Source organism: Oreochromis niloticus, unplaced genomic scaffold (genome assembly GCF_001858045.2).
Source record: "Oreochromis niloticus isolate F11D_XX unplaced genomic scaffold, O_niloticus_UMD_NMBU tig00002627_pilon, whole genome shotgun sequence".
NCBI classification, from domain to species: Eukaryota; Metazoa; Chordata; class Actinopteri; order Cichliformes; family Cichlidae; genus Oreochromis; species Oreochromis niloticus.
In genome coordinates, this window is record NW_020327681.1 from 50,369 (window position 1) to 72,803 (window position 22,435).

Sequence of the window (22,435 nt, forward strand, 5' to 3'; positions counted from 1 at the left end):
AGGCTTACTTGTTGTTCCTAGAGTATTTAAAAGTAGAATGGGAGGCAGAGCCTTCAGTTTTCAGGCCCCTCTTCTGTGGAACCAGCTTCCAGTTTGGATTCAGGAGACAGACACTATCTCTACTTTCAAGATTAGGCTTAAAACTTTCCTTTTTGCTAAAGCATATAGTTAGGGCTGGACCAGGTGACCCTGAATCCTCCCTTAGTTATGCTGCTATAGACGTAGGCTGCCGGGGATTCCCATGATGCATTGAGTTTTTCCCTTCCACTCACCTTTCTCACTCACTATGTGTTAATAGACCTCTCTGCATCGAATCATATCTGTTATTAATCTCTGTCTCTCTTCCACAGCATGTCTTCATCCTGTTTTTCTTCTTTCACCCCAACCGGTCGCAGCAGATGGCCGCCCCTCCCTGAGCCTGGTTCTGCCGGAGGTTTCTTCCTGTTAAAAGGGAGTTTTTCCTTCCCACTGTCGCCAAAGTGCTTGCTCATAGGGGGTCATATGATTGTTGGGTTTTTCTCTGTATTTATTATTGTGCTATCTACTGTACAATATAAAGCGCCTTGAGGCGACTTTTGTTGTGATTTGGCGCTATATAAATAAAATTGAATTGAATTGAATTGAATTGAACATGTGAACAAAGAATACCTTGTGTGTGTGTGTGTGTGTATATGTGTGTATCTCTGTGTGTGTGTGTGTGTGTGGGGTCAAGATATGACCCCGTGAAGACTCCCCAAAGCTGGTGCCAGGAGTCTAGCGGTCCATCTAAACAAAAGGCTCTTATGCTCAACCAGATACAGAGTAGGTGTCCTCCTATACCATAAAACAATAAGACAAGGTACGACCTCTCCCATGCTCCTAAAATGTGGGTGTGAAAGTCAGAGAGCTCTGGAATGCACACAAAGCTTGCAGACTATTAAGGATCAAACCTCTACCAATCTACACCTAATTACAAAACTCTAAGAATAGAAGTAGATATTTCTAAGCATAAATGACAATCACAATACAGATCTAACAGTCAGAAAGTCAGAAGATAATTAGGTTCATGCTTTTGATTAAAGACTCCCAAACATAATAAGTTGAACCAAGTTTGAATAAAGAGAACAATTGAGGAACAGAGTAAGTTAGCAAGCCGTAGGAGGAAAAGGTGTTTTCCTCCTACAGCTGCCATCTGCCACGCAGAAGGCAGCGGCGGTGACAGAGCTGGTCCAGTGGCGATGAACCCGTTCAGGGGGCCGCCCTTGACGGCGATGATGTCCAGCTAGAGGCCTGGAAAGTAGCCGGCAAAGCCGAGGTGGTACAGGCCGAGATGGATCATATGGCGGCGTGGCAACCGCAGGACCAGATGGGGCAGGACCAGATGAGTCAGGACCAGACGGCAGCGTGGCAGCTGCGGAACCAGACGCTGCAAGTGACAGTGTAGAAGTTGCAGGTGGTGACGCTGCAGGCAACGGGGTGGAAGTTGCAGGTGGTGGAGCAGGTGGTGGCTGAACGGACTCCACAGCGCCATCAGCGGACACGAGAATGTGCTGGCTGGGTCCTCCAAGACCCCCAGCTGACGAGGCGTGATGCTGGACGGGATCCTCGGGCCCTCCAGCTGACGTGGCATGATGCTGGCTGGGTTCTCCTGAACCCGTAGCAGAAGCAGAAGACGGCTGCACGGGCCCCTCGGGCCCTCCAGTGGAGACAGGTGGCAGAATGGCCCCCTGGAACCTCCAGCGTAGACAGGCAGCTGAACGGGTCCCTCTGACCCTCCAGCGGAGACAGGCACCGAACCAGCAGTTACAGAGACCTCTGGCAGGGTCGACACTGGCTGGAGCTGAGCGGCACATTGGCTTGGTTCAGGTAGCGACAGTGGGATGCAGTCCTCAGAGGGTTGAAAGTGTTTACCAACACACCCAGCAGAGGTGGGTGCCCTGAACCCATTCAGGGCACATTCCAACGCCCCATGAGACCAAACTTGACACCTCAAATATTGAGCACAACTGACCTCAACCCACCAGAGGTTCAGAAAATAGTAGTTGAGTATGTTGTCAAGAGTGTTGAGAAGACATCACATGCTCACTCTACATTAAGACTCAGAGCTTTCTCTGGCAAGATGCCCAGACCTTACAGCGAAGCTGACTATGAAACATGGCGTTCTCACGTTGACTTGTTGATGGAAGATGCTTCTTTGTCTGAGTTGGAAAAAACTCGTAAGATTCTTGAAAGTCTCCTTGCTCCCGCTTCTGATGTCATCCGCCCTCTTGGGCCAGAAGCCACTCCTGCAGACTATCTTAAACTTCTGGATTCAGCTTTTGGCACCGTCGAAGATGGTGAGGAACTGTTTGTACGCTTTATGAACACCCTCCAAGATCATGGTGAAAAGCCCTCTGCTTATTTGCTTCGTTTGCAGGTGGCGCTCAATCACACCGTGCGTAGAGGTGGGCTTGAACCACATGAAGTAAATAAGCAGCTTCTTAAACAGTTTTACAGAGGCTGCTGGGATGATACCTTGCTAACGGAGTTGCAGTTGGAGCTAAAGCATAAGGAGCCACCCACTTAGGTGGAGCTATTGCTTCTCCTGCGTACTGCAGAAAACCGACAAGAAGTTAAAAGCACGCAGTGCTAAAAACAAAGCAGTGTCTGATGAACAGACAGTCACTGAAACAAATGCAGATGTTCGTCAAGCAGAGTCAGATAGTCTAGAAGAGCTGAAAAAACAAGTTGCCAATCTAAAAAGCCACTTAGCTGCCGTCTTGAAGCCAAAGAAACAAGCAACAATGAAGACAGTTCGAACAAGGAAACCTGAAAATAAAAAACCTGACCATGCCAAACCTGAAAACTCACCTCCACCCAGCCTCCCCAGTACTAGGCCCAAGCCCTGGTATTGCTTCCGCTGTGGGGAGGATGGACATATAGTTGCCACTTGTGAATCAGAGCCAAATCCTGCCCTTGTACTTGCAAAACGAAAGGAACTAAGAATGAGAAGGCAGATATGGGACAGGCAGAATGACCAGCTTTCTTTAAACTAAATTCTGCCTCCGTTGCGGGACAAATGGAGGCTGATGCTTTGTTAACCCGTCCCACCCAGGTTAAACAAAAAGCTTCACCTAAAAAGCGTGCCAGCCTAAAGTCACACACAAGAACAGATTCCTTCGACTTTCCTAAAGGTCTAATTGGTACAAAGAGTACTGCACAAGTGAAAGTTAATGGTCAAACAGTGAGTTGTTTGCTAGATACTGGTTCCCAGGTGACTAGTCACCTGGGACAGTCCCCGAGTCCTATTATCGTAAGCATTTGTCCTCTCATGAGATTAAGCCATTGTTTGAACTTTTAGAAGTTGAGGGTGCCAACGGTCAGTCTGTGCCTTACTTAGGCTACATTGAACTGCATGTCACTTTCCAAAAAGACTTCCTTGGCATTGAAGCTGAAGTTAGCAAGCCGTAGGAGGAAAAGGTGTTTTGTTTCCTTTGCAGGAGGCCTGATGGACCACAAGAGAGCGACCGAGGAAAAACCTAACCTTACGCATGGAATGTTCTCAAGTGGGAGCTGGCGTTTTATTACTGGATCACCTAGATGACATGATGTGGTTGTCTGATTTGTTGAGCCAGAGGACGGCTAGAGAGGGTCAGAGAAAGGACACGAGTGAAGTGTGGTGACCCTTTTTAAGGGGTCAGTTCATAAACACGAAAACAGTTCAACACAAAATTACATCAATCACGAGTCCACAAATCAAAAGTTCAGGGAGTCAACAACACAAAAATCCAAAGATCCAGTTCTGGGGCGTGGATACAGTTCAGGCGGCCAGCCGTGCGGACATCAGCAGCGGCGGTGACACAGGCGACCCAAATCAGGAGGACGGCCACGCAGACGGCAGCGGCGGTGACAGAGCTGGTCCAGTGGCGATGAACCCGTTCAGGGGGCCGCCCTTGACGGCGATGATGTCCAGCTAGAGGCCTGGAAAGTAGCCGGCAAAGCCGAGGTGGTACAGGCCGAGATGGATCATATGGTGGCGTGGCAACCGCAGGACCAGATGGGGCAGGACCAGATGGGTCAGGACCAGATGGCAGCGTGGCAGCTGCGGAACCAGACGCTGCAAGTGACAGTGTAGAAGTTGCAGGTGGTGACGCTGCAGGCAACGGGGTGGAAGTTGCAGGTGGTGGAGCAGGTGGTGGCTGAACGGACTCCACAGCGCCATCAGCGGACACGAGAATGTGCTGGCTGGGTCCTCCAAGACCCCAGCTGACGAGGCGTGATGCTGGACGGGATCCTCGGGCCCTCCAGCTGACGTGGCATGATGCTGGCTGGGTTCTCCTGAACCCGTAGCAGAAGCAGAAGACGGCTGCACGGGCCCCTCGGGCCCTCCAGTGGAGACAGGTGGCAGAATGGGCCCCTGGAACCTCCAGCGTAGACAGGCAGCTGAACGGGTCCCTCTGACCCTCCAGCGGAGACAGGCACCGAACCAGCAGTTACAGAGACCTCTGGCAGTGTCGACACTGGCTGGAGCTGAGCGGCACATTGGCTTGGTTCAGGTAGCGACAGTGGGATGCAGTCCTCAGAGGGTTGAAAGTGTTTACCAACACACCCAGCAGAGGACTGAGGTGGATGGGTAAACTCACTGGAGCTCTCAGCTGGTGATGACGGCTGAGACTGCTCAGTAGAGTTTTCAGAAGAAGCAGCTTGTGCTGGTGACTTAACCTCTAGGGGTCCAGATGGTGGCTGACACCCAGCCTCTGGGCAGGCCCTGGAGGGAGTTACTGTCTCAAAGAAGACCAGCTTTTGAGAACCAGCAAATGTTTTTGTGAAATGTGTTCCCTGCTTAGGATGAGACGGTGAGGATGGTGGATGAATCAATGAATGGGCTGACAGCAGAGCTAGCAGCAACTGAACAGGGGACTTGTTGAGTCTGTGTTTCCATAGGCCTCGCTAGTTTAGAGACTTATTCCTCATGAAGAACGAAGACAAAACAGAACATCTTCACCGGTCTTTTACTCGCTAACGAGGGAAGCTTGGTCAGAACCAGGTGGTGGAGCTTAATACTCCTCACCTGTCTCCAGCTGAAGTCCTTCAAAAAGCAGCTCTCCTCGTAGCCTTTTTATTGACAAACTGTTACAATACACAACACAACACAAGCACCTCCCACCGTAAAACCCCCCTTGGTTACAAAAGACAATGCACTATATGTGTGTATGTGAGAATGTGTGCGTGTGTGTGTGTGTGTGTGTGTGCGTGTGTGTGTGTGTGTGTGTGTGTGTGTGTATGTGTGTGTGTGTGTGTATGTGTATGTGTGTGTCATGGGGGTGCGTTTGTGTGACCTCCTGCTCACAACTGTTTTTAACAACATCCTTGGTCAAAAGAGGGTAATCTCCCCCACACCCAATATATGGTTCAATTCCTGTATTGGTTCACCATACACAACACCGGTGAAACCATAAAAGGGCAGGAAGCTTACCAAACATCAAACAGAATCTTCACAAGGGATGTGGTTGTGATAAAACACTACAGCCTCCTCCCAGAACCTCGAGAGGCTGGGGAGGGGGACAAAGGAATGCCTTTGAACACATAGTTTGAACTAAGACTTACAAATTTAAGAAACACAATGACAACATTTAACAATTTGACTTAACAGGACTGAGCTAGTAGTGACACAGGAGGTTGAACTGAGGGCGACTGAAGTAACGGTTGAGATGATAATGGTGGTGGAGTTGGCGACTGAGCTACAGGCCGGGCGGCTAACTGGGCTACAGGTAGCGGGGACACTGGAGACTGGGCTACAGGTAGCGGGGCTGGAGACTGGGCTACAGGTAGCGGGGCTGGAGACTGGGCTACAGGTAAAGGAGCTAAGGGCTGACCTACGGGGAGCAGAGATGATTGTGGTGGAGGTGTAACAGGTAGTCGTGTGGCTGACTGAACTGATGGCTGTTGGGCTGCTGACTGAACTGAGGGTTGTGATGGAAAATAAGTTCAGAAACAGCTGTTTCAGTGGGTTTTCAGTGGGTGAAGTGTAACCCAGTGTCAAAAACGGGATTAAAAGCATAAATATTAATACTCTTTTGATTAAAATACTAATTTCATAATGGTAATAAGTATTGATAAAAAGAAGTTAAATATAATAAATACTGATAAAAAGCATGTAAACATAAGTTTAATTAATATGTACGTATGTATATGTAATATATAAATGGTGTGGGGACAGGACTTTGTCCTTTAGAGTGTGTTTGTTAGATCCACTGAGCGACCAATCATTGGCTGGTCTGACCCTCCCCCAGTCTGTGTGCGCTGCTCAGACACCTGTGTGTGCCTGCGTGTGCCAGTCAGATACGCCAGAGACACAGACGGTGAAAGATCCTAGCTAGCTGGATAGTGAAAGTCCTTTTTTCGACGAGAATAATAAGAGTGATACTGTATTCCAGAGGCCGTGAGCCAGCGTGAGCACTGTGAAGCCCCGTGTAGCATTTGTTGCTTCACATGGTAAGTCCCAGGCAATGCATGTGCGCTAGCATAGCATGCTACTTGCCGCTAGCTCCGATGCTAACTTCCGCTAGCCATTTTGCAATGAAAGTGCCCTCCACACAACTTGGAGCCTCACCTTCAGTGTTAACTGAACTGCCTCACCCTCCTGAACCCATTCAGGGCACATTCCAACGCCCCATGAGACCAAACTTGACACCTCAAATATTGAGCACAACTGACCTCAACCCACCAGAGGTTCAGAAAATAGTAGTTGAGTATGTTGTCAAGAGTGTTGAGAAGACATCACATGCTCACTCTACATTAAGACTCAGAGCTTTCTCTGGCAAGATGCCCAGACCTTACAGCGAAGCTGACTATGAAACATGGCGTTCTCACGTTGACTTGTTGATGGAAGATGCTTCTTTGTCTGAGTTGGAAAAAACTCGTAAGATTCTTGAAAGTCTCCTTGCTCCCGCTTCTGATGTCATCCGCCCTCTTGGGCCAGAAGCCACTCCTGCAGACTATCTTAAACTTCTGGATTCAGCTTTTGGCACCGTCGAAGATGGTGAGGAACTGTTTGTACGCTTTATGAACACCCTCCAAGATCATGGTGAAAAGCCCTCTGCTTATTTGCTTCGTTTGCAGGTGGCGCTCAATCACACCGTGCGTAGAGGTGGGCTTGAACCACATGAAGTAAATAAGCAGCTTCTTAAACAGTTTTACAGAGGCTGCTGGGATGATACCTTGCTAACGGAGTTGCAGTTGGAGCTAAAGCATAAGGAGCCACCCACTTAGGCGGAGCTATTGCTTCTCCTGCGTACTGCAGAAAACCGACAAGAAGTTAAAAGCACGCAGTGCTAAAACAAGCAGTGTCTGATGAACAGACAGTCACTGAAACAAATGCAGATGTTCGTCAAGCAGAGTCAGATAGTCTAGAAGAGCTGAAAAAACAAGTTGCCAATCTAAAAAGCCACTTAGCTGCCGTCTTGAAGCCAAAGAAACAAGCAACAATGAAGACAGTTCGAACAAGGAAACCTGAAAATAAAAAACCTGACCATGCCAAACCTGAAAACTCACCTCCACCCAGCCTCCCCAGTACTAGGCCCAAGCCCTGGTATTGCTTCTGCTGTGGGGAGGATGGACATATAGTTGCCACTTGTGAATCAGAGCCAAATCCTGCCCTTGTACTTGCAAAACGAAAGGAACTAAGAATGAGAAGGCAGATATGGGACAGGCAGAATGACCAGCTTTCTTTAAACTAAATTCTGCCTCCGTTGCGGGACAAATGGAGGCTGATGCTTTGTTAACCCGTCCCACCCAGGTTAAACAAAAAGCTTCACCTAAAAAGCGTGCCAGCCTAAAGTCACACACAAGAACAGATTCCTTCGACTTTCCTAAAGGTCTAATTGGTACAAAGAGTACTGCACAAGTGAAAGTTAATGGTCAAACAGTGAGTTGTTTGCTAGATACTGGTTCCCAGGTGACTAGTCACCTGGGACAGTCCCCGAGTCCTATTATCGTAAGCATTTGTCCTCTCATGAGATTAAGCCATTGTTTGAACTTTTAGAAGTTGAGGGTGCCAACGGTCAGTCTGTGCCTTACTTAGGCTACATTGAACTGCATGTCACTTTCCGAAAAGACTTCCTTGGCATTGAAGCTGAAGTGCCGACACTTGCTTTAGTTGTCCCCGATGTGCGCACAACTTCTCAGTCCTTAGTGCTAATTGGGAGAAACACATTATTTGTGTTTGAAAATACACACATTTGTATTTTCCTACTCAGTTGTATATAGTATTTGTATTTCTATTTTATTCTATTGTATATATTATTCTATTCTATTTTAATCTATTGTATATAGTATTTTATTTTATTTTATTGTATTTTATTGCATTCCAGTCCAAAGACAGTAGTCTTGGTTTAGTGACAATGCACAACAAAGAGCCACAGTTGATTCCAGCAGGCCAAACTGTTGTTCTAGATGGTGCTGTAGCTGTGTCAGCCGGTAACGGTGAAAAGTCCGTCTTGTTAGAGTATCCACGAATGTCAGCCTTACCTGGTGACATCCTTGTGAAACCTTGTCTCATAGACCTACCTGAACGAGCACCTTACCTTGTTCCAGTTATACTTATCAATGAATCCGAACATGATGTGACAATCCCTCTAAATTGTGTCATCGGAGAAGTCAGTGCATATCAAAGAGTTCTATCTCACGAACACTCAGTGAGAACTCCAAGATCCCGAACTGAGCAGAAGTCAAATGTAACATATAACTTTGACTCTTCCCCCATTAGCGCTGAATGGAAGGAGCGCATAACCGAAAAGCTAAGGCAAATGCCCGAAGTGTTTGCACAAAATGATCTCGACTTTGGAAAAACGGTTCAAGTGAAACACGCAATCAGATTGTCAGATGAAACACTGTTCAAGCATAGAGCGCGTCCCATACATCCGAACGACCTGGAAGCAGTCCGTAAGCACCTCAAAGAACTGCAAGAAGCTGGCGTGATCAGGGAATCTACCTCCCCTTTCTCTTCACCCATTGTAGTCGTGCGGAAGAAAAATGGTGAAGTCCGCCTCTGTATCGACTACAGAAAGCTTAACGCGCAGACTATAAAAGATGCTTAGGCTCTCCCCAATTTGGAGGAAACGTTTTCCACCTTGATCGGGTCGCAATGGTTCTCTGTCCTGGATTTAAAATCGGGGTACTACCAAATTGAGATGGAAGAGCTGGACAAACCAAAGACGGCCTTCGTATGTCCCATCAGCTTTTGGGAATTTAATAGAATGCCTCAAGGCATTACAAACGCCCCCAGCACATTCCAACGGCTCATGGAAAAATGTATGGGTGACATGAACCTGCGTGAAGTGATCGTGTTTCTTGATGACATCATTGTATTCTCCAAGACACTTGAAGAACATGAGGCTCGCTTAATGAAAGTTCTTGATCGCCTGAAGGAATATGGGCTCAAACTCTCCCCCAAAAAATGCAAGTTTTTCCAAACTTCTGTCAGATATCTTGGGCATATTGTGTCCAGCAAGGGAGTGGAGACTGACCCTGAAAAGGTGGAAGCCTTAAGTACCTGGCCTGTGCCCCGTGATCTTAAACAGCTCCGCTCATTCTTAGGCTTTTCAGGGTACTACAGGCGGTTCATTAAGAACTATTCGAGTATCGTTAACCCCCTCACTGACTTAACATCAGGCTACCATCCTTTGCGCAAAAGCACAAAGCCTAAAGCAAAGTCTGTCCAGTACCATGACCCCAAGACACCTTTCGGTGAGCGATGGACTCCCTCTTGTGATCTTGCTTTCAAAACCATCATTGAAAAGCTCAGTACTGCGCCTGTATTGGGTTTTGCTGACCCTAAACTGCCATATACACTCCATACCGACGCCAGCACTACAGGGCTTGGCGCCGCGCTCTATCAAGAGCAGAATGGCCAGACCAGGGTGATAGCTTATGCAAGCCGTGGGTTGTCTAGGAGTGAATCTCGCTATCCCGCCCATAAGTTAGAGTTTTTAGCCTTGAAGTGGGCAGTGACGGAAAAGTTTGCAGATTACTTATATGGAAATCAGTTTACTGTCATAACAGACAGTAATCCTCTGACGTATATATTAACTACTGCTAAGATGGATGCCATGAGTTACAGATGGCTAGTTACCCTGTCAATGTTTAGCTTTAAGCTCCAGTACAGAGCAGGCAAGCTTAACTCAGATGCAGATGGCCTTTCTAGACGGCCACATGGCGAGTTGCTTAATGACGCAGTGTCCCAAAAAGAGTTCGACCGCATACAGCAGTTCACACAGACTCACCTGTCCCTACCTGACAGCAGTTTAAGTCCTGAAGTAGTGTCTGCTATTTGTGAGAAACACCTTGTATGCAGCTCTCAAAAAGACACCATCCCTTTGGTTCACTCGCTAGCCATTTCTGCAGCTGCCATTCCAGGTGACTTTGTCAATGAAAATGACTGTGGTGGTCTTCCTGTTATACCCCATATGTCCCCTGAACAGATCACAAACGAACAAAGAACAGACCCTTGTCTGAGGGAAGTCATTGCACAAATTGAAACTGGAGAGAAGGTCCCACCAACTGTGCGAGCTGAACTTCCTGACATCAACCTTGTACTCCGAGAGCTCAATCGATTGGAGATGCACATTAACATCCTGTACTGAATTCGCCAAGATGGAGGAGATGTTACTTACCAGCTTGTCTTACCTGAACAGCTCCGTGACTCAGTCTTCCAAAGCCTCCACTGTGACATGGGCCACTTAGGCACTGAGCGTACCTTAGATCTTGCCCGAACAAGGTTCTATTGGCCTCGCATGGCAGCATATATAGAACATAGGATCAAAACATGTAACCGCTGTGTAAGACGTAAAACTCCTCCAGAGAAAGCAGCTCCACTTGTGAATATCAAATCCACCAGACCCCTCGAATTAGTCTGCATGGACTTCCTGTCCATTGAGCCTGATTGAAGTAATGTAAAGGATGTGCTTGTATTAACCGATCATTTTACAAAATATTCATTAGCCATCCCTACCAGCAATCAGAAAGCTCAGACCGTTGCAAAAGCCCTTTGGGACCAGGGATGGGTACCGGTGTCTGGTGCCATGATGGCACCGGTTCTGACATAAACGATAGTAACCAGACCGAAAAGCAGCGCACATTTCGGTGCTTTATTTCGGTGCTTTTTTTTTTCCTGAGCCAATTCTAGCCAATAATTTTATGTTTCCGAGGATAGTAGGCGGGGCCAGGTACGTACGTTCTTTTAGAGCAGAGCTACAGATTAAAAATACCCAAGGCAAAGCGGTCAAAAGTCTGGCTGTACTTCACAGCAAAAGATGCAAACTCAGCAGCCTGCAACAAGTGCTTTAAGCTGATACTGTGATACTGTCAAAGGAGGTAACACCTCGAATCTGATGAAACACCTGGTGACGCATAGCGTTTTTTTTAAAGCCGAGAAATGCGCCATGTTTGATAGCTTGCTGCAGACCTCACACCGTGCACATCTACTGCGGGTGTGGTGCCTGTTATCGGACCTGGAGTTAGCAACATCCCCCAAAAACCCGAAGAGTAGAGTCCTGGCCCCTAGCCCTGCCAGTGTAGCAGAAATTATGACGGATGATGATGGCAGCAGCAGCCATTCTTCTCTGCGTGAGTAGCTTCATGTTGTTCGTGTGTAATTAACGTTGAGTACGCTAACCACATTATTACATTAATACATGTAAGGTGAACTAGCAAACACCGTCGTAGTTACATGCGGCTGTCTTCTTGTTTGATGGCAGATGCTCCCTTCACCCTGGCACAAAAGGCTAAAATGACCAAAGAAAAAGTGGAAAACGGTTAAACATGAGAGGGTTTTGGACAAAGTTCGTGTTTTTTCCATTGTTTAAGCACTGCTTCCAGCCAAGAGTGAGACCATATATGCCCTATAGCTGCAGAAAAGGCTAATATTGTTATATTTTTACAAAAAAACAGCTGAACATGAGAGGTTTTTGGACCAATTTTGTGTTCTCCATTCTTTAAGCACTGGTTTGAGCACTGGTTTGAGCACCGTTTAAGCACCGGCACCGTTTCAAAAGTACCGGTTTGGCACCGGTATCGGATAAAACCTAAACGATAGCCATCCCTATTTGGGACAACTTCATAGTCCACTACGGGATACCCGAACGACTGCATATTGATCAAGGTCCCGACTTCGAGTCCCACATTATCCAAGAGCTTTGCAAGATCATGGGCATTCGCAAAATCCGGACAACACCCTTTCACCCCAGAGGGAACCCGGTAGAACGTTTCAATAGAACGTTACTAAGTATACTAGGTACTATTGAGGAAAAGGACAAAACTCAGTGGCACAACTATGTCAAACCACTTGTTCATGTGTACAATTGTACGAAAAATGATAGAACTGGTTTTGCCCCATATGAGTTAATGTTTGGCTGTCAGCCAAGATTACCAGTCGATCTAGCATTTGGGCTCCCCTTTAACAACAAAAGTTTAAAGTCGCATTCTCAGTACATAACAAAACTAAAGGCAACTCTACAAGAGACCTACAAACTAGCAACAGACCATGCTAACAAATTGGCAGAAAGAAACAAAACAAGGTTTGATATGCGAGTGAAACCTTCAAAACTAGAGCCAGGTGACAGAGTTTTGGTGCGTGCAGTCCGTCTCAGAGGCAAGCACAAGCTAGCCGACAAGTGGGAGACTGATATTCACGTTGTGGTGAACCAAGCAGGTGACTTGCCCGTCTACAGTATAAAACCCCTAACGAAAGAGGGCCCACTCCGCACAGTCCACCGCGATCTCTTGCTCCCTTGTGGTTTTCTTGCCCCTGTTTAGGAGAAACCTGTCCAAACAACTCATGTACGCAAACCAAAAACAAGGCAATCACCTAAACAACATGAGGAATGTGATCATTCAGAATTGGAAGATGAGGATGTCTGTTGGTTCAGAGAGGAACCTATTCAAGAGCGCATAAAGTTCACTCAAGTCTATGAGATTCCCCAGCCAAAGACACACCCTAACGATCAGAAGCATGCTGAAACTCACTTGCCCGGAGGAGATAACTTACATGAACATGACAACTTGCCTGGAAGTGACAACTTACATGAATTTGACAACTTGTCTGGAGGTGACAATTTAACCGGATGTGACAACTTACCTGAATGTGGAAATCCACTTGGATGTGGAAGCCTAGAGGAGAGTGAAACCATGGTGGAACATTCAAACACTGACAATGAAAGCGAGAGTGTCACGGTTCTGGGTCCGGTTGACCCAGTATTTAGAAGCTTCTATTGAGTCTGTTTGTCTTTGAGCTGATGGACCCGTAGAGTTTACCAGAGGGAAGAGGGGAAAAAAGTGAGTGTCCAGGGTGCGAGGGGTCTTTGATGATGATGCTGGCTTTCTGCTGAAGTCTGCCAGTATAAATGTCTCTGAGGGGGGTTACTGAAGTGCCCATTGCCCACTCTGTTGCCCTCACCACGAGCTGCAGTTTCCTCTTGTCCTCCACAGTACAGCAGTTGAACCAGAGTGTACATCGGTAAGTCAGAAGGCTCTCGATGGTGGAGCGGTAGATGTTTATTAGCAGTCTCTGGTGTAATTGGGCCTAATGCAGCTTCTTGAGAAAGTACAGCCTTTGTTGTGCTTTTCCTTCCTGGTGGGAAATGTTTGTGAACCAAGTAAGGTCGGTCGAGATGTGGACTCCGGGGAACTTAAAGCTTTCTACCCTTTCTACCTCCTCCCCATCGATGTAGAGGGTAGAGTGCCCTGATTGCTTTGTTCTCCTGAAGTCAATTACCATCTCCTTGGTTTTGGCTGTGTTCAGATGCAGGTTGTTGTTGTCACACCATCGCTTCAGATGCTGAACCTCCTCTTTGTAGGCTGAATCATCGTTGTTGTCGATCAGTCCTATGATGGTGGTATCGTCATCAAATTTTATAATGGTGTTACTGGTGTGAATTGGAGAGCAGTTTCTCAAAAAGTGAGTATATAAGGGGGGACTGAGGACACCCCCCCGAGGAACGCATACATTCAGAATGAGGTTGGAGGAGATGTGTTCTCCTATTCTGACATTCTGGGGTCTATCGCTCAGCAAGTCCCTGGGGGGATAAAATCCCAGTTGTTGTCGGCGAAGGTGTGCAGGTTTTTGTGGTTTAGAATCATAAGCAGATCAGCCTTATTGTACTGCACTGCCATGGTCCTGGGTCATGTGACCCAGTGTTTCTGAGTTTCATGTTATTTTGTTATTTCATCTGTATTCCAGTTTCTTTTCAGTTATCTACTTATTCGGTCATGCCTAGTTTGTAGTTTAGTTCATGGTTTATCAGGTTCCCCTTCTATCATGTCTACGTCTCCATGTTTCCTGTTTTATTTTGAAAGAGTGCAGTGTTCTTTGTTCGTTGTATTTAGTTTCACTTCCCCTGTCCTGTCATTAGGTTCATGTGTGTCAGCTGTGCTTCCATGTGTGGCCACTTCCCTTGATCATCCCTTATGTGTATTTAGTCAGTGTGTTTCTGTTCAGTCAGCATTGGGTCGTCTGTTGTCATCCCCCATGTCATGTTAGTGTGTTTCATGATGGTGTGCAGGACATGTTCAAGTTTTGGGTTTATCCCTTCACATTTTCCCTCATGCTCCCGCTCACCATCATGTTCAGGTCGGAATCTATGTCTTCACAGTTTTGTTAGAGTCATAGTAATTGTAGTTTAGTTTCGCCCAGTTTAGGTTTAGTGTTAGTTCTTGTCATCTGTTGCTTTTGCCTTATTGTCTGTACTAGCATTGTATCAGCCACAATAAAAGGCTCGCTTTTAGTTCTTCAAAGTTGCGACATCCTCTGTGTCCTGCTTCTGGGTCCAGTTACAAAATAAATCGGAGCAGCCCCGCCATGACACTGCACATGCTCCTGATAATCGGAAAACAAGTGAAATAAAAGCACACAATATAAAAAGAAAACTGCTAAGTTGTGAAGAGTGCCGGGTCGCTGCAACTACTCACGCCGGCATCCTATTAACTTAATTACCAAAGCCACATAAATGACCTTACCAACTATGGTCTATGCAGCCCATGTCCCCCCCCCAAGACACTGCCTGTGTGAATAATGTGTTGTCACAGGAAGCCTTGAGAGGAGAAGGCATGGGATGGCGAGGAGGTAGAGGACTACCCTCAGAAAGAGAGCGCTAGTAAGCACCCCTATTTCCTAAATCCTACCACAGGGAAAGTGGAGCACTCCCTGGCTACCTGTTGGACTTCCCAAGACTACACACAGATCCCAGGCTGGCCTAAGTTTGAGATAAGCCACTGCAAACATCCACCTAAACTGTATCAACTGCACCCACAGGCGATCGTGGCTCAAGAGTTGGGAGTTCGCCTTGTAATCGGAAGGTTGCCGGTTCGAGCCCCGGCTTGGACAGTCTCGGTCGTTGTGTCCTTGGGCAAGACACTTCACCCATTTCCTAGTGGTGGTGGTCAGAGGGCCCGGTGGCGCCAGTGTCCAGCAGCCTCGCCTCTGTCAGTGTGCTTCAGGGTGGCTTGGCTACAGCGTAGCTTGCCATCACCTGTATGTGAATGGGTGAATGACTGGATATGTAAAGCGCTTTGGGGTCTGTCAGGAATAGAAATATTGTCCTGCTATTAGTTGCTGCTATTTTTATAATCATCATTAACATTTCAGTATTAATAGTGATGTTGCATTTAGATGCATTCAGATGTTCAAATATATGGTTATAGCCTTTATTACAGGTCCAAAGAAGAACCATTTTAAATGGTTGAGTTGAATCTATAATTTAAATGTTATTAATGCTTTTATGATCTCTGTGTAGAGGGCAGAGACAGGAAAATACACTTTGTGCCAAAATGAGACAGGAAGTTATGTCTTTGAAGTTGCAGCTTTTGCAGAAGTGAAACCGAAAGCAGAGTGAGCGTAAGCTGAAAGAGTAGGGTGTTTATTCAGTAGATTACATATATAGTTCCAGTTAGGTTATTATATGTAAAGGGGAGCCTCTGGTCACGTGAAGGTCAGAAGTGTAACGGGTGAGATGTGAGAGCATTTAAGGGCGAGACATATACATACAGACACCAATAGTGAGAGGTCATGACACGTACGCAGTACACAGCATGCACGCGCCCTCGCACGTGTACGCGCAGAGACATACACACACACTGTTAGGGTGTAGGTGAGAGTTGACTGATGAAGCAGTAGATGCACGATGCGAGAGCGGAGCTGGCTTACGGGAAACCACCGGAAAGAAGATGGAAGCCAGTGCACTTTTAATTGTGCCTTAAGTTGTCAAATAGAACATTTGTGGTTTTGAAGCTGATGTATGTGATGACGCAATGAGGGGGCGTCACTAAATATACTCTGATGCATATAAAACTGTATTTTGATGTTAGGAGGATGAGATTGTGGGGCTGTCTGCTTACGGAGTCCGCTCATTCTCCCACGCGTGTCATTTCATTAAAATCATCGTCTTTACCCTTTGGACCAGTGTGGTTACTTGCATTCCTCCTGTGTTTCCTTCTCTATATTTTTGAACCTTAACATTTGGGGGCTTCGTCCGAGGGGGGAAGTGAGACAGGATGGAGAAAGGGACTAGTAAAAGCGAGTAGTAATATACCTGCAGCTTTTAGAAGTTACAATTCTTTTCTGTAAAAAAGCATTTTTATTTTTGTATATAAATAAATGTTGATGTTGTGCGACGGGATTGTATGTTTCAATTTTACTTATAATGTGCCAAATGACTACAACAGACAACTCAAGGCAATGCCGTCCAGAGTAAGGATCTTGTTAGCCACAGTGCCAAGATTTTTACGCCCCGTTACAATAACCTCAGTTTTATCTGAACTTAGAAGCAGAAAATTAAAGCTCATTATGTGTCTAAGACATCCCGGCAGTTTAACCAATAAAAGCGGGTATCATATGCATAGCAGTGAAAATGTATGCTATGTCTTCTAAAGCACGTATAATGTAAACAGAACTGGTCTTTGCACAGAGGCCTGTGGAGCTTCATAATTAACCTCAGGGTGTGAAGAGGACTCTCCATTTAATAATAGCTGTATTAAAATGTTATGGCCAACGGTGTTAAACGCTGCACTTTGGTCTGGCAGGGAAGATTTCAACTTTTCAATATGAATGAGTGAAGGCTGAAAACTGATTAGATTAATGTCTGATGATCTTTTCTCTGCTTCTTCAAGTTTGTAACACCGAACATATTAAGGGATGATATAAGGTTCACAGGAAGAGTTGAATTAGACACACATTTACTATTTTTCTTTATACTCTTTCTTTCTTGACATGTTTAATATGATTACTATCAGAGGAGAAAATAAACCTTGTGTAGTTTAAAACTTTTTATTTAATCAAACTGTAATGTTGTTGAACTCTGACGGCCGTGTCTTTTAACCTTGTCAACAAATCCTTAATCACCTAAATGTGCCATTTATCATCTTGTAAAATGTTCCCTCTGCTTCTGTTGCACGTCTCCCCTGACACTCTCTGCTTCACCTGCCCTGTGCAGCTGGTCCACCCCCTGCCTCCTTAAACTGGTGTGTTTAAATCTCTTTACCTCTGTTGTGAACTTCACACAAAGTTTGTGATAACAAAATCAAACTGACGAGGAACTCGTTTGAAAAACACACACTCACGAGACAAAATAAAAACAGACTGCTCAAAGCAAACGCAGAGCCCTCACAGCTGGTAGTACAAAACACAGTAACAACGTGTATATAAAGATATAAAGGTCATAAAATGAATTTTGAGAGAGGCTAAAAAACTATTGAACAACAGCGATGTTAGTCTGATCCAAAATTTGAATGTACGTGTGTTGAAAGTGTAGGTCTTGTTGAATTATTAAATATACTTTCTTTAATTTTCCGAGCCACAAAAACCAAAACTTTTAATTTTCTTCTGCTTGAGTCTCGGCCTCGGGGTAGCTCTACTCATCATTGGTGAGTCAGTTGTCTGTTTGTGCTACTTTTTTCAAGGAGCAGTGGATTATTGGTAAGGGTGACTTTATGTGTTTAGTTACTTAAGTGTAAGTACTGTGGAAAGTTTCACCTTACATACACAGGGCTGACAGTACAGGTTCTGAGGTAACTGTTTACAAAATGTTATAATCTATTCAAAGGTTCTTTGCAATTTTACATTGATAAACATTATCCTTAACATATTTGACCCGCACTAAGTACTATGGCCATCACACTGTCATTTAGAATTGTTTAAATAACTTGTGTATTAAGTCCTTCCATCACACAGAAAATTAAAAACCCCACATGGTTCACTTTTATATCACAAAATGTTAGAAATATAAGTCGTTCATAACAACCTGAAAGGTTGGGAGTTTAAAATGCAAACCAATGGAAGCAGCAGTAGAAGACTATAATGTCACAGAGCACACGATGTCTATTATTGTGTAGACATGTATAAATAAGAGCTTAATTTCTTAAGAAATAAACAGGTGGAGTGATCTTTATCAAAAGTGGAAGTTGCATCTGTGGCTAAACCACTGTACCCAAAAACTTTAAAAATCTACTGTGTGTGTGAGGCTGTGTGAATAAAGCTTGCCCTTTACACCCACGTGTAACAAACCATTTGTTGGGGTTGTGGATTTGACACCTCAGCATTGTGAAAGTGGGGAAACATGTTTGTGGCTGAGTATAAGATTTCTGCTTACAACTTAGAATCTCAGTTCTAAATGAAATTCAAATGTTTTTTGTTTTTTTAAGTGTGGCTAATGTATTATTTGACTTCTAAGGCATACACACACACACACACACACACACACACACACACACACACACACACACACACGAGAACAACAACAACACAAGGAAGAAGAAGAGGGGGTAGTTTTACTACGCATCATAAAAACGCAATCATGCATCTTCCAGCTGTATCTTTCTGTTCTGGCTTTAGAATCATTGGTTGTTTACTGATCCGTACTTTGGGAGTCATACTGTTGTGATACTGGGAGAAAAAGGGTGAGGTTTGATAGACTAAACCGTTACACACAAAACTTCAAAAACCTAAAGAGTGAGTGAGACTGTTAGCTGTGTGGTTCAGCAATAAACTTATCTACAAATGTGTTAGTAAAGAGTGACGTGTACTTCTGTCACATTAAGCAACGGTTTAACAAATTTCACTGCAAACTATAAGAGGAATCTGGATTTAAATAGAACATAGTAGTGATGGATTAAGTGCAGGAAACACTAGTATAAGGTGTCTATGGAACAAATCTCCTTCAGCGTTCAAAATGACCAAAGTGAGGACTACAAGCGTTTCTCTCAGTTGGTTTAGGGAAAAAGCAGCTAAATACACTGAGATTGCTCCACATTGTTAGTGAGTTAACTCTGGATGTCTGTGGGTTTGTCAAACTTGGAGTGAACAAAAGCAGAAAAACAGTAAAAGATGCAGACGGTGAAAGTCTGGTTTATTTCATGAACACAATGAAACATTTTACAGTCCACAGAGCAAAGTAGCATACATGATAAATAGATACACATAACACGGACAGTGAGAAGTAAAACTCATCGTCTTACCACATGTTATATTCTGTAAGCTTAAAATAAACCACAGAAATTAGAGTTTAGTGTTTTAAAGTCATCTATTAAAAACATTACTGAAGTGACACTTTAACGATGCTTCATATCACAGTGTTTATGATGATAAACATGTTCTCTCATTAGCAGATGTCTGCGCTGTCACTTGTCATGAAAATGTCCAGAGCCTGGGTTCAGCTTCCTCTTCAATCACCACTGATCATTAATAGGGTCACAAAAGATTTGTTACATTATCCCCATAAACAACATGTTTTTATAGAAATCATTGTGACACAAAGATTTAGATTCTTGTTTCACAATGTGCATGAACTCAAAATCTTTAGAGTTTCATATTTATAAAGTATTGCAAATAATACATTTATACCATTGTATGAGCTACACTTCATGTAAAAAAATGATTGGAAATGCGTTTGAAAAAGCTCCTGCTGTGACCTTCCTTCTGTGAGGACACTCACACACACACACACAGAGAGAGAGAGAGAGAGAGAGGGGAGATCATTAATACAAAGCATTGGAGTCGGTTTTGGATTTTCACTTGTTGTTGGCTTTAATATGAACAGTCACATAAAATTCATTCCAATTTTTTGCCTTTGCTTCAATTAGGATGTTTCTTTAAATCTACAACACCTTCCTTTTCAAAAAGTTTACTGACATAGTAAAGAAGTAGCTCGGGAACTCAGTAAGTATGAGCAACAATAGCTTAAGGACATTATGTCCAATAAAGAGGAATTCATCATCTGCAGTTCGTGAAAAAGCGCAATATTAAAAACAATTCAGCAGACCCTCAGAGTGCGGATACAAACTGTTTTCAGCTGTAGAGGTAGAGGTACAGTTTATGCACTTATCAAACATACAGTTTAGAGGCTTGCATTAGAGTGCTTTGGTGCTTGGGCATCTTTTATTTAGCATTGTTGTACCATTATGAATGTAGCTATATAAATAAATACGCTCAAGAGTCTATCGTATGTTTGTCATGCAACTAAAAATTTGAAAATATATTTTTAAATCAGTAACTTTGCAAATTTAGAGGATTTGTTTTCGGACAACATGTGTGTCACATTTTAAACAGGGTTTGAATAATCAGCACTGACATACAGACATTTATGCGCTGGGTATAATAGACATGCTTACCGTGTGAAAGGCCCGCCGATGTCTTGGAGCAGAGAAACACGCTGTATTGTTGCTTTTCTCTGTTGTATAAGCAGCGCCCGTAGGTCGGAAACGCTGTGTGCGGGTAGCAAAGGCAGCTCCAACGCACATCCAGGCATCCGTGTGAAAGAAAGATGTCACTGCAGCTAGGCTGTCAGGATAGTCAGGCTTTTATTTATATTTGCATTCTGGTGCATTAAAACTAGCAGCCTCTGTGTCCCGCTTGGATCATCATTCCGAAAATTCAGATATTTAAATAAAATGGTGAAATGGCTAGTGATGAGGAAAGAATATGTGGGTTTTTTTTGTTGTTTTTTTTTTACAAGTATCACAGTTTATTTCTAAAGGAAAACCTGTTGTTTGTGGTATTCTGTTTAAAAACTATTAGCCTCTGTGTGTTTCACAGCGCTAAAGAATATGAAATGCTCCTAAACTAGTTAAATTAAAAGTAAAAGTAAAAAAGCTGAAGGTATATTACTACTAAAGCGCTATATAAATACAGGCCATTTACCATTTACCACCCCATCCTGCCTCACCCCCTTGTGGCCCAACGGGCACTCAGGAGGTGTTATTATTTGTGTTGTAGATGCCTCAGTTGAACATCTAGGGACTTTTTGCAGTTCATATTGTACATAAGTGTGTGTTGTGATATTAGTTTTGTTGTGTTGTTGCCTAACAGAATCTCCATCTTCCTACATCATGTTTTATCACAATATAGAAATGCATCATCACAGAACTGAAGGTCACACAGGACAGGTTTTCTTGTGACGTGTTGTCTCCTGTTTGACGGATATGTGGCATTCCTCAGTGAAGACTCAACCACCTCAAGTACATGCTGGAAAATGCTTTAAGCTGTTTTTGGACCTCAGTACAGAAACAATGAATGTTAATTCTCAACATCTGTTAACGCACAGGAGGCTAAACTATGAGGTGTGGCTGCAAGTTTATGCAACTAGAAACAGCTTCAATAACCACACCTCATATGACTGAATGAGTGTCAGAGAAAGGCCGGGATCAAACCTGCTCAGCTATATTTTATAAACTGCTGTGTGTGCTGCTGTTCATATGCATATCTCCAAAGAACTAAAAGAAAATCCATGTGTTGGAATAACTTCAGAATAAATTAATGAACAAATCTGCATCAATTAATTTCCAGAGTTGCACCAGATCAACAAGATTCATAAAACAAGTTCAACAAAGCAGAAATATGTTGTATATATATATAAATTCCTGAACTGTGTTACAGTATAAGACACTTACCGGGCATCTGTGGTACTATTATTTTAACTGCGTTGATAATTTGTTGTTTATTGTAAACTGTACTTTTTTTACTCTTTATCATGCTGCTGTTACAGAAAAAAAATCCCTCGTGGCATCAATGAAGGATGTATATATCTAAAGTCTTTACAAATAAAGTATTTACATAAAATGACTCATCCACACTGGTGTTGTTTTAGGCTCAAAGAAAGTCTTTACACCTTTAAAGACTGTAAACATCCTTTACTCTCACTTTTTGATACCTGTGTATATTTGAAGATTTGAAGGTGCAAAAGATGAACCGAATCAGGTCGGAAAAGTGAAGATAATGCTGAAAGGCATTCAACCTGCATTTTGAATGGTGGCCAGCGGTACTTGGTGGTTATATTCAATTTATTACAGCAGAAGTGTGTAAGTGTCTTTTAGTCAGGTCTCACCTTGTGTCTCTGATAACTGAGGAATGACCTCCTGCATTAAGTGTTGCAATAACCTAGAAGAAAATGAAAGCAAATAAAAAGCAAACTCCCAACTCTCAAGAACGCCTTTA

The 22,435-nt window shown here is 44.2% G+C and overlaps 1 long non-coding RNA gene across 1 annotated transcript; it reads left to right on the forward strand.

Annotated features, from left to right (window-relative positions):
* The first annotated feature begins 6,000 nt into the window (after nucleotides 1–6,000).
* On the forward strand, nucleotides 6,001–22,063 carry LOC112845052 (uncharacterized). Its single transcript, XR_003217846.1, has 2 exons — nucleotides 6,001–6,453; nucleotides 21,350–22,063. It is a non-coding gene; the product is annotated as an uncharacterized LOC112845052 (long non-coding RNA).
* Nucleotides 22,064–22,435: the final 372 nt, after the last annotated feature.